Raw genomic sequence first — 12,811 nt, forward strand, 5'->3', positions numbered from 1 at the left:
AAGTACTAAATTAGTTAAGGCGAAAGATCTGCCTAGAAGTAAAAAAAGAAGAGAATAATAGTGTACTGTCCGTCTGAATGCAATAGAGGTAAAAGCCAAGACATTACTATTAGACTTGTGCAGAATGAATACAGAGACTGCTGTAAAGAGCTCAATAAACCACGCTGGGGGTACTTCTGTTCTGTAGTGTAATAATAAAGGATAAGCATTTTATTCCATTGCAGAATTCCTCAGATTCTTCTGTTGCACTAGATATAAATAAGTCATTGATTGTTTCTTTAGCTCAAGTGAAATGTGAACATTGCAGCCGATCCTCCAATATGTTTTGGCTGCCACACTCGTGATGCCCCCGATAGATGTTAACGAAGGGGACAAAGCTGAGCTTGTCTAGACGGCATCGTGTTCGTGTTTTTGTTGTTTTTTTTTCTCCAACTCCCTGGTCCATACATGGCCACAGCTATCTCTTTAGTATGTATAGAATGTGGTCGCTTCAGTGGGGTAAAAAGAAATAATTGGGACCCCAAGACTGTTGTTTCTGAACTGGCAAGGGAGAGTTATAAGATGAGGTTTTTACTTTACTTGTAGCTGACGAACCCTTTTAATAGGATCAAGACTAGACAGTTAATTCTTTCATCATTTTTGCAGCATTTTTTCACCCATAGAAAACAGTGCAAAAAGCAATAAAAATGCTGCCATCAATTTTAGCAGTGTTTGGTGAAAAAAAAAAAACCCGCAGGTACAGCAGATTATGAAACTTATTTATTTTTTTCATCTTTCCAAAGTTTAAACCATAACCTCTCGGTATCCTTACATGAGTATGGCCAATCCAGTGTATATGTGTATATATAACAAAAATATATACTCGCCTTCCAGCGTTTTCATCTGTTTTCAAAAACGAGTTATATTATACTCACCCAGGGGCGATCCGGGTCCGGTATGGTCCGATGGGTGTCGTGATCCGACGCCTCCCATCTTCTAACGATGACGTCCTCTTCTTTGCTTCCCTTCGTAGCTCCTGTGCAGGTGCACTCCTCTGCCCTGTTGAGAGCAGAGTACTGCAGTGCGTAGGCGCCGGACCTCTTTGACCTTTGCCGGCGCCTGCACACTCTTTCAGGTTACATCGGGGGCTTATCTACAGCATTACAGAATGCTGTAGATAAACCCCTGCTGGCAGTGCCGGCAGCTGATAGTCAAAAAAATAGGTGACAGATTCCCTTTTAAGACTGCTGCCTTCCTGCAAAAACCATTAGTCGTATGCACAGCCTCCTCATCCCTGTCCTGATATGCACAGCCTCCTCATCCCTGTCCTGATATGCACAGCCTCCTCATCCCTGTCCTGGTATGCATGGCTCCTCATCCCTGTCCTGGTATGCATGGCTTCTCATCCCTGTCCTGGTATGCATGGCCCTCCATGAGAAAAACATAAAACACCTACTTACCTTCCCTGCGTGTCCTCGCAGCATCTTTTGTTCCAGCTTCCACCAACTCCTGCGGCCGGCTGATCATGTGTCCCTTCTCGTTAAGGTAATGAATTTTCACCTCTTTCCACTCAGCGGGGACACATCATCGGCCGGCCGCAGGAGTTGCTGTAAGCCGGAACAAGATGCTACGATGGCGCTCAGGGAACGTAAGTAGGTTTTTTTTTTTTACAGCTGCTGGTAGCTGACGGCTGTGACTGTAACTGTGTGCGCCATAAGAGAAATTAATCTTCATTGCCAGTGCAGTGAATATTCATTTCTCTTTAGCAGGGGGCACAGTTACAGCCGCCGCCTCCTGTGACCCGCTGCTCCCCCCTCCCCTGCTGGCTTCTGTGACAATGACTCATGTATATGCGAGGGGGGGTGTCACGATCCATTTTTACTTTTTTAGATTTGTGGCAGCTCTGGTTCCACTCAGTATAAAACTTTTTCCATTCTACATGACGGCACCATGAGAGAGGGGATCCGCCCAACAAGGACATGAAACCTTCAAGATAAAAGGGACGGCTCCTCTCTCCGCATCAGTTGGTTTCCTGTCCTCGATGGGGAACCCTCAAGATGAAAACCTCTTGAAGATTCTGGAAGAAAGAAGAGGATGCCTGGGTCGGGTGATTACTGGTAGGCACTGGTCTGCTACACCCGTCACCAGGTACCGGTAGTCGCCTCAGGGGCCATATATTCCTATGCCCCCCTGAGCGAGTGCATGGCCACAGCCCGTGAGGCAGATGCCCGGGTGAAGTTTGGATCTCGGAGACCACGATACGTGTACCCTCCCTGATGACCGACATGCCCCATGGATGTCCACGGAGGCCACTTTGTGCTCCCTCCCTGTTGACAACCAGTGGCCATGCAGCCCGTGAGGCACATCGGTGCCCGTGCAGATGAAAGTCTCCTCGGAGGACCCTTTGGGGATCCCTCCCTGTCGAACGTGGACCTGACACCAGGGCTGCCCAGAAAAAGAAAAGTACCTGCAAAACAACCAGAACAGCGTTGAGGCTTCCGCGGATGACCAGGTCCATAGGGGCCGCAGGTATGAGGACAGCAGCAGGTGTCATGGCAGTTAGTAGCATGGAACGTGGTGACGTGGGCGCGCATCGGAAAGGGAAAAGCCGGGCATGCGCAGCTAATGGTAACCGATTGAGGACTGTTGTCGGGGCTGGGAGCGCGCACTGGAGGGCAGCAACAGGCAGCACGCGCTCCAGAGAGTAGAAGCCGGGCGCAAGCAGCGGCGCGTACTCCCGGGGAACCGATGGCAAGGCTGGTCATCTGTATGCTGAGAGCGCGCCCCGGAAGTAGATTCTGCGACCCGGGAGGCGGCGGCAGCAGCAGGGCAGAGAGCACGCACAGGAATAAGCGCTGTACAGCCTCATGACAGTGGGCGCGCATCGGATACAGTCGGGGTGTTCGCAGACACAATTTTCAAGCTGGCATAAGGAGCACGCACTGAAGGTGCTCCAGAAGCAGAGACGCAGCAGCCTCAGGACAGTATGTCGGCAGCAAGTGCCAGGAACGCGCACCCATATCCCCAGGCCGGATACACCCGGGTAATATTCTGTGCACTAGATAATACAGCACGCACCGGATGGAGAGTGCGCATGCATGGGGGTACATCCAGGAAGCGCAACCAGCCAGCAGGTGTAGGATCAACCAGGAGATCAAAAAAAGAAAAAAAAATGGGGTAATGTTGTCAGAAGTGCTGGCAGGGGTCACCAACCTAGGTTGAATGTGACTGTTCTCATCTGAAAGCGGCAGCAGCTAACTTGTTAAGATTGAGAGCCTTTTTCGCCAGAGCATTTACAGCCTTGCCAGGAGGTGCGGGAGTGGAAGTCTCGCTCAGATGAAAGGAGCCAGACGCACCATATCTACAGTGGAAGCCGCTCGGACAGCGTACGGGAGGAGGATCATGGTGTTAAAAAGGAGGGGTCCACAGTCCCGATGGGAGACATGTATACAGACCAGTCAGCCTCCAGATCCGGTACCCGTCCTGTGAAGCGTCCGAGTGGTGAGTGAGCTTTGAGAAAGCCCAGTACGATAATGTCTGTTCTCTTTCTTTCTCTCTCTCTTGTCTCCTCTCTCCCCTCTTTTTACATACATTGGTGGGGTAGAGCGTTGGAGGTCCCTAAAAAAGGGGTATTCCTTATACAAAAAAAAAAGGTCCCTTAGGTATAAGAGGTGGCGTGAGTAGTGGAGGAGACACCCTCTTTGCTGAGAGCCTGAGATCCCTATTCCAGTCAGAAGTCTGTAAATCAACTCCATAGGGATCAGAGGAGGACTCAGTTAAATCTCGTTACTGAGAAAGTAGCGTTCCTAGTAGAGGATACAGTACGGACAAGTTTATTAAAGCAGTCCGGCCTACCATGGGGCTGGTAGATACGAAAGCCATAGAACTCATGTTCGACAGCTTGTTATAAGGAAAACGTAGAGCCTTCCCTATTTACTAACAGTGGCAAGGACTCATTAAAAAAGGGAATGGGAAAAACCAGAGAGGAAGTCCCAGATAATCAATTCCCTGAAAAGGAGGTACCCTTTTGAGGAAGAGACAATCCTGATCCTGGGATGAGACTTCAAAAATTGATGCAGCGATCTCAAAGGTTGCCAGAAAGTCCTCCCTGCTCCTTAAGGATTTAGGTTCCCTGAAAGAACCTCTGACAGACAGATAATTGTCTTAAAACAGCCTGGGAGACCTCAGCTGAAACACTTAGACCGGCCATCGCGGCCACTGGTGTGGTTAGATCCCTTTAAGATATGGGTTAACAACCTGGAGATTCAGCTAGAGCAAAGAATCCCCAGGGAGACTATCCCAGAGGCATTACCGGCCATAAGAGCAGCGGCAGTATTCCTAGCTGAGACTTCAGTAGGATTCAGCAAGGCTATACAGCAAAATTAGGAGCTTTGGCTAATATAGGACGCCGTGCAGGATGGCTTAAATGCTGGTCGGGGGACACACAGGCAAAGATATAACTCTGCTCTTTACAGTGTGAGAAAAATTCCCTATTTTGGTCAGACATTGGATGATGTATTAGGAAAAACCGACAACAAAAAAGAAAATTTTCCCAGAAAACAGCCATGTTAGGCCTTTTTCGGCACTCCTTTTGGAAGGGCCGGAAATACAGGAGATGGCAATATAAGGATCGAGACAGAAACTACTCTGACTAGCGATCCAAAGGTGGGAGAGGCTTCTACTTTAGCAAGCCCTCCAAAGACACCAAAAAACCCTTCCAGTAACAGGCCTTCTCAGTTGCACTTCCTCCCAGCTTGGGAGCAGATCTCATGCAGCACCTCGATCCGGCAAATTGTGGGTCAGGTCTGGTATTAAGGTTCCACCACTGGCCTCCACGAGGATATGCAGTCCTTTTGAGAAAGACTGTCTGGAAGGGGAAGCAATCTCACTCCTAGACAAACATGTCCTGGAACTGTTTCCGGTAGTAGAATAGGGTTTTTACTCCCCTCTATTTAAAGGGAAGGTGCCATCCCAAAAAAATTTTTTCAGCAAATGAAAAAATGTGAAGAATTAATGTTTACATTTTCTTAAAAAATATTATCATTTGTTTTTAATTTTGTAAAATATGAAAAATAATTTTAAAAAGTTTGGCATTTCCACTTGTTAACACTAGGGGGAGCAGCTACTGAAATTTGGCACAAAAACCTAGTGCACAACTAGCTCACATTACTGCCCTGCAGTAATTATGGGCGGAATCTGCTGACATGGGTGTGGTGTCACTCCTCCCCTTCTGGGTGTTTGCTAAGGGAAGAGAGAGGATGACATCTAGGAACACAGTGATCAGCCATTTTGGTGGGGCCTGCAAAGTTACTGACTGTCTTTGCATGCAAAGTCTGGATCAGAAGAGGTCATCAATCAGCAGAAATGTTTCCTGGATTTCTGTGGAGCAGACAAGAAGACTGTTCATCCATGTGTATAAATCACAGCGCTCTATGTACAATCCCTTGCACCAAACAGGGTGCCCCCCCCATAGACCAGCACACTGCTCTCCTGAAATACTCTGTGCTGCTGTCACCCTGCTTCTTCCACCATATATCTCCCTCTGTGACCCTCCATAGACCAGCACACTGCTCTCCTGAAATACTCTGTGTTGGTCCTATCATCTCTGACAGAGAGTCCGTTTGAACCACTAAACACAACATCAGATAAAGTGTTAACAGACAGCCTTATTAGTGGCACTCACATTGGCCCTTAGGTTGAGGATTTACTCGCATTTTTCAACAGACCCTCCCTACACTCAGGACATGGACAATAGAGTTGTGTTAAAGTTAGATCCAGCACACCTTCCCAAGGTGGTATCAAAATTTCAGAGGGCTCAGGAGATAATCTTGTCATACCTTTGTTCTAACCCAAACTACCAGAAGGAGGAGAGGCATCATTGCCTAGATGTGAGGAGATGCCTCCTGCAGTATTTAGAGATAATGGGACCTTGGAGAAAACAGAGGGCCTTATCTGTCTCATTCCAAGGGGCAAGGAAGGGCCTTAAAAACCTCAGACTATAGCTAGATGAGTAAAAAAAGGCCGTTATGCTATCACATAGCAGTGTAGGCAGGGCTATTCCAGAAGGTATGAAAGCCCACTCCACGAGCACCATGACAACGTCCTGGACGGAGAGAGCAGACGCTCCCATTTACCAAATCTGTAAGGCGGCCATTTGGTCCGCTCCGCCTACTTTTGTCAAACATTATAGGTTAGACCTATTTGCTACCTTTGATCTCACATTTGGGAGAAGAGTGTTACAAGCAGTGATCCCTCCCTAAAGAGAATACAAATCTCTGTAACTCTCTCATGGTGCCATCATGTAGAATGGAAAAACACTGGTATTACATACCTGGTAATGTGTTTTTTCATGAGACATGACGGCACCCTTATATTCCCTCCCTATTGATCTCATCATTAATGGGATGCATGATTAGCATTATACACTCCCTTGGGTGTTGGAAATTTAGTAGTGTAAAGGATGTATTATTTATATGTACACTAACCTGCGGTGTTCCTCTCATGCTCTGTAAAACAACTGATGCGGAGATAGGAGCCGCCCCTTTTATCTTTAAGGTTTCCTGTCCTTGTTGGGCGGATCCCCTCTCTCGTGGTGCAGTCATGTCTCATGAAAAAACACATTACCAGGTATGTAATACCCGTGTTTTTTCCTTTTGGACCATTGGGGGTTAATGTCAGTTTTTCCTCGCTGTCAATCTGGTGTTACTGTAGTGCTGCTGGGTCAGCTGATGTGGGTGAGACCACTCCCACCAGCCTGTAAAACATCACCTGTTGCATCAGGTGACTGTTGGTGATACAGTTCCTTTCTGGAGACCAGCTAAGTAGGAGCAGTTCTCTGGTGACAGCCACGTTTGGCGTTTGGAGTGCAGTTGCTGTTATCTGCTTGACAGGCACTCCGTGACATTATCACCAACCGTCACATTTTTCTGGTGAGCCATGGCTCAATTGCAGATGTTCACCCATCTGATCCAGACCCTCGCTGACGAGCTTAAGGAGCTGCGGGATCAGGTGACGCTGCAGCTGTTGACGGGGATCTGGGCCTCGGCTACGTTTTTGGTGTTTAAGGAGGCCTGCAAGATGTACTTCACACTCCGCCCTCGTTCATCAGGGAGTGAGGAACAATGGGTGGGAATAATAGTCTCCCTTCTTAAGGGTATCCCCAATCCTGGGCCTTCTCCCTGCTGACCAATTCACCATCTTTGCGGTCGGTGAACGAGTTTTTCACGGCATTGGCGCTTGTGTATGGTTATCCTGATCGCGTCTCCCTGGCTGAGTCTTGTCTCCGTAAGATCAAGCAGGGGTCCTGCCGGCTGAGGAGTACTGCTCAGCGTTCAGGAGGTGGGCCACTGACGCAGTGGAATGACCCTGCCCATAGGAGCCATTTTTTCAGGGTCTGTCTCCTTGGTTGCAGGATACTCTGGTGCAGTACGCTGCTCCCAGGTCATTGGAAGCCACCATGTCCCTTGCTATTCGGGTGGATAGATGCCTCAGGGAGAGGCATACACCAAATGTGCCCCCTGTTGTCCTTGCTAGGGAGGAGGACACACTGGTGCTGATGTATGAACCCATGCAGGTGGGAGGATTTGCTTCTCAAACTGGGTTGCCTGCAGTTCGCCGTGGTTTGGGGGCATGTTTTTACTGTGGGCAGACTGGTCATTTCATCAATTTCTGCTCAGCTCGCACCAAAATACCTGCACCATCTAAAAAGCCGCTTCCCCTGGTCATGTGTAGGGAGGCGACCGGGGAGTATATATTTTCTCGCCTCAGTGTACCATTCCTGCTGAGGTGGTGGTTGGCGGGGTAACTGAGACTATACCGGTGCTTGTGGAGCGTGAGTCAATCTGGTGGATGCTCACTTTGTCCAGACTCGTGACCGGAGGAATAGGATGCTAGCGAGACCCCTAAGCGTCCAGGCCATTGACTCTGTCCCAGTCAGCCAGGGGAGGCTGACCCAAGTGGTAGATGTTATACACCTGCGTATAGGGACTCGTCATGAAGAGTCCCTGACGTTCTATGTCTTGGAGGGAATGCCAACTCCCATTGTTTTAGGCCACCCTTGGTTGAAGAAACACAATCCGATCATAGATTGGCGGTCCAGGGAAGTCAGCTGGGACCAGTCATGTAAGGACTGCTGCCCGGGAGCTACGATCTCTGCTGTCCTTCTGCAACCTACCCCTTCTTCTCTGGTGGGGGCAGCAGTGGTGCTGCCAGGGAGTAGAGGCAAGACTTAACTCTCACCACAAGCTAACCCTGAGTGTCAAGAGTCCTCTTAGGAGGGGAGGGGTCAGGGGAGGGTGGTGGTTCCCTCTGTGCATAGTGGGGGTGTGAGTGTGGTGACACAGGGGGACGCCTCTGTTGTTGGTTCCTCAAAGAGTTCACCATCTTGTGGCAAACGTATATGTGGCAATAAACGTTCAGGTACGGACTTGTGTGTGAATGAGTACGTGTGGGTGTCCACCAAAAACATAAGGTGGAAGTGTGGTACTGGGACCTGGAGTTCCAGGGTGATCAGGCCGTATTGGGTGTCGACCATTCTCAGCCCGGGGACTTTCCAGTTGGAGTTACCCCCAGTTATGCATGTACACAACTCATTCCCCAGGTCGGCATTCTGGAGATTTGTGGCGCCTCTGGAGCCTACGTTGTTGTCACCTCCATCAGGCTGCGTTTTCGATAAACCTGAGGGTCAGGTGACTGCCGAGGTGAACTTTGGTGGATCGAGGCGTCCTCACCGTATGTTGTTTTCTGGTGAGGTCCGGTGTTGAGGGTTCGGAGGCCCCTCATTGAAATGGGGGGGTACTGTCACGATCCATTTTTGGATTTGTGGCAGCTCTGGTTCCACTCAGTATAAAACTTTTCCTTTTGAACCATCGGGGGTTAATGTCAGTTTTTCTTAGCTGGCAATCTGGTGTTACTGCAGTGATGCTGGGTCAGCTGATGTGGGTGGTGACAACTCCCACCAGCTCGTAAAAGGTCACCTGATGCATCAGCTGACTGTTGTTGATACAGTTCCTTTCTGGAGACCAGCCAAGCAGGAGCAGTTCTCTGGTGTCGGCCACGTCTGGGGTTTGGAATTCAGTTGCTGCGCTTAGTGGTGTACATAAGCTAAGTCTGGTGTTTTTGTTACCTTGTCCCTTTGGAGTCTGTCACTTCCTCCTGTGTTTATTATCTGCAGAGGTGAGGCTAGTGCTCCTTGCTAGCCAGTGCACTAGCCAGGGCAGAGTTAGGTGACAAATAGGGAAAAGTTATCCTGATGGCGGCGGGGGGAAGGACCCACATAGGGCGTTAAGTGAGTGCAGGACAGGCTCAGGCTGGAGCTCAGTTGGTGACCATGCTTCATTCCCTACCGTTAGGGCCTTCTTCTCACCTTTACCATCCCGTTGTATGTGAGTTGTGCCGTTAGTTGACCGACCACCCGTTAGGTCATGTTATACCGTGACAGGGACTCCGTGACTGCGCGTTTTCAGCACAAAAAAATGTGCTGAAAAACTCGTCTTATACACGAGTGTATACTGTATATGGTATATCCACTAATATCAAAAGAATTTATTTAGCAAAAGATTTTCTTTAAGTAACCTGTCATTGTTCTCCTAATATATTATTATTCTCTGTAGATTCAATAAATGTTTTAGGGATTAACTCGCTGTGGGATTTCTGGATTGTTTGGATAACCAATGACAAAAAGGGGTGGTCCAGGACTAGAAAAACTTTGCTGTTTTCTAGAAAAAAATATGCTATACCTGTCGACACAATGACCCCAATTCAGAGGTTTGCAAAGTTTTTGCTTAACTCAAGGTTCAAAAATGTAGCATCTTTTTGGAGTTTTTACACCATTTTTGCCCAGCTCCGCCAAAGTGAAGAGCAGTGTGGCGCGGCCACTCCGCTAATCAAAATCATGGCCAGTGGAGGTGCACTTTATGCCACGAATCTTATTCCAGTGAGATTCATGATGGGGCACATGCCACTTTTCTCCTTGCTTGGTTCATAAAGAAGCATGTGGCCCCTAATAAACCAGGTGTCGCACTCCACCCCCCACCACTTCATTTAGATCAGCATGAAAAACGCTTGTCTTGATGAATCTGGGCCAGTTGTGTGGTATTGCAGATCAGCCATATTCTGATTTAATGGAACTGAGCTGCAATGTTAAAAACGCCTATGGACCTGGGGCTGCTACTGAAAGAAAGCAACCGTATTCTTCTATTCTTGGATAACCTTTTTAAGGAATCTGTCTATTCACAGGCTGACATGCTGCATTTTCTTATCTATTTTTGTCCTTTTTTTTTCTGGGAAGATAATTGGCCTCCGCACTGTCTAAAGCATAAACTGTCTTTATTGCTTGTAGCAATCAATCAGAGCAGAAGTTTCATTGTATAAACTGCTCTGGAAAAATGAAAGGTGCACGGTTATTGGTTCTATGAGCAACAGATGGTGTTTTCTGTGATGTATGTTATGTATATTCATATTCTCCATTTTTTTAGTCTCAGGAAAGTACTGGCTTTTAATGTTCAGGGAATTATCGTTGCTTTTCAGTGACTAAATAGAGCATTATTCAATGACGCCCCTGTGTCAGTCAGCTCTCGCTGTTTTCTTACTAGTGTACTACATGTTCTGCTGTGGCTGATATGAATGTGAGCATTTCACTTACTAGCAGGGTAATTGACACCTTTATTGCGAAGACTTCTTTTTTTAAACTTTTTAAAGGGAATCTGTCACCCTATTTTTCACCTATCAGCTGCCGGCACTGACATCAGGCACTTATCTACAGCATTTTGTAATGCTGTAGATAAGCCCCTGATGTAACCTGAAAGAGAGGAAAAGAAGAGTTTTATTATACTCACCCTGGCATTCGGTCCGGTCCGATGGGTGTCGCGGTCCGGTCCGGCGCCTCCCATCTTCTAACGGTGACGTCCTCTTCTTTGCTGCCTGTCGTGGCTCCTGTGCAGGCGCACTGCTCTGCCCTGCTTAGGGTAGAGCAGAGTCCTGCAGTGCGCAGGCGCCGGGAGAGGTCCGGGCAGAGCAGTGCGCCTGCGCAGGAGCCACGACAGGCAGCAAAGAAGAAGACGTCACCATTAGAAGATGGGAGGCACCGGACCGCCCCTGGGTAAGTATAATCTAACTCTTTTTTTTCTTATCCTTCAGGTTACATAGGGGCTTATCTACAGCATTACAGAATGCTGTAGATAAGCCCCTGATGTCGGTGCCGGCAGCGAAAAATAGGGTGACAGATTCCCTTTAACTGTTCATTTTTTTGTTTCCCAAGATTTTCCTTTTCAGTGTCTAGTTAGGCTAGTTTCACATGAAGACCGTGCTGTATTTCAAGAACTTAATGGGGGTTTGTCAGGATCCCCAAAAAACTATTACAACAGGATCCCTGACCGAACCCCTACGTAGCCGTTTACTTGAAAGGAGCCAACAGCCACAGTATACTACGGTCTTTACCCTGACGTTGTTCGTCTTTCTCCAGCAGAAAATGCCAATATTGCCAGGACAGAGGCCATACTGGGTACATAGTGGCTGTCAGCGCCATTCAACTGAGTGCCTATTTTGGGGTTCTGGTCAAAAAACAGTTTTTTGAGGATTCCAAGAGAAATCCAAATGTAGTGCTCAGTCCAGAACATTATATTAAATAAACACTCCCATATACAGTGGGGCAAAAAAGTATTTAGTCAGTCAGCAATAGTGCAAGTTCCACCACTTAAAAAGATGAGAGGCGTCTGTAATTTACATCATAGGTAGACCTCAACTATGGGAGACAAACTGAGAAAAAAAAATCCAGAAAATCACATTGTCTGTTTTTTTTTCATTTTATTTGCATATTATGGTGGAAAATAAGTATTTGGTCAGAAACAAGCAATCAAGATTTCTGGCTCTCACAGACCTGTAACTTCTTCTTTAAGAGTCTCCTCTTTCCTCCACTCATTACCTGTAGTAATGGCACCTGTTTAAACTTGATATCAGTATAAAAAGACACCTGTGCACACCCTCAAACAGTCTGACTCCAAACTCCACTATGGTGAAGACCAAAGAGCTGTCAAAGGACACCAGAAACAAAATTGTAGCCCTGCACCAGGCTGGGAAGACTGAATCTGCAATAGCCAACCAGCTTGGAGTGAAGAAATCAACTGTGGGAGCAATAATTAGAAAATGGAAGACATACAAGACCACTGATAATCTCCCTCGATCTGGTGCTCCACGCAAAATCCCACCCCGTGGGGTCAGAATGATCACAAGAACGGTGAGCAAAAATCCCAGAACCACGCGGGGGGACCTAGTGAATGAACTGCAGAGAGCTGGGACCAATGTAACAAGGCCTACCATAAGTAACACACTATGCCACCATGGACTCAGATCCTGCAGTGCCAGACGTGTCCCACTGCTTAAGCCTGTACATGTCCGGGCCCGTCTGAAGTTTGCTAGAGAGCATTTGGATGATCCAGAGGAGTTTTGGGAGAATGTCCTATGGTCTGATGAAACCAAACTGGAACTGTTTGGTAGAAACACAACTTGTCGTGTTTGGAGGAAAAAGAATACTGAGTTGCATCCATCAAACACCATACCTACTGTAAAGCATGGTGGTGGATACATCATGCTTTGGGGCTGTTTCTCTGCAAAGGGGCCAGGACGACTGATCCGGGTACATGAAAGAATGAATGGGGCCATGTATCGTGAGATTTTGAGTGCAAACCTCCTTCCATCAGCAAGGGCATTGAAGATGAAACGTGGCTGGGTCTTTCAACATGACAATGATCCAAAGCACACCGCCAGGGCAACGAAGGAGTGGCTTCGTAAGAAGCATTTCAAGGTCCTGGAGTGGCCTAGCCAGTCTCCAGATCTC

At 47.7% G+C, this 12,811-nt stretch overlaps 1 protein-coding gene across 1 annotated transcript in view; it reads left to right on the top strand.

The window, feature by feature from the left end:
- LOC141069513 (clathrin heavy chain 1-like) overlaps positions 1 to 12,811 on the top strand; it is a 189,466-nt gene that overhangs the window by 36,491 nt on the left and 140,164 nt on the right. The window lies entirely within an intron of this gene.

This window comes from Dendrobates tinctorius, unplaced genomic scaffold, assembly GCF_039654945.1.
Source record: "Dendrobates tinctorius isolate UK_male_01 unplaced genomic scaffold, ASM3965494v1 ptg000265l, whole genome shotgun sequence".
In the NCBI taxonomy this organism is placed as follows: domain Eukaryota; kingdom Metazoa; phylum Chordata; class Amphibia; order Anura; family Dendrobatidae; genus Dendrobates; species Dendrobates tinctorius.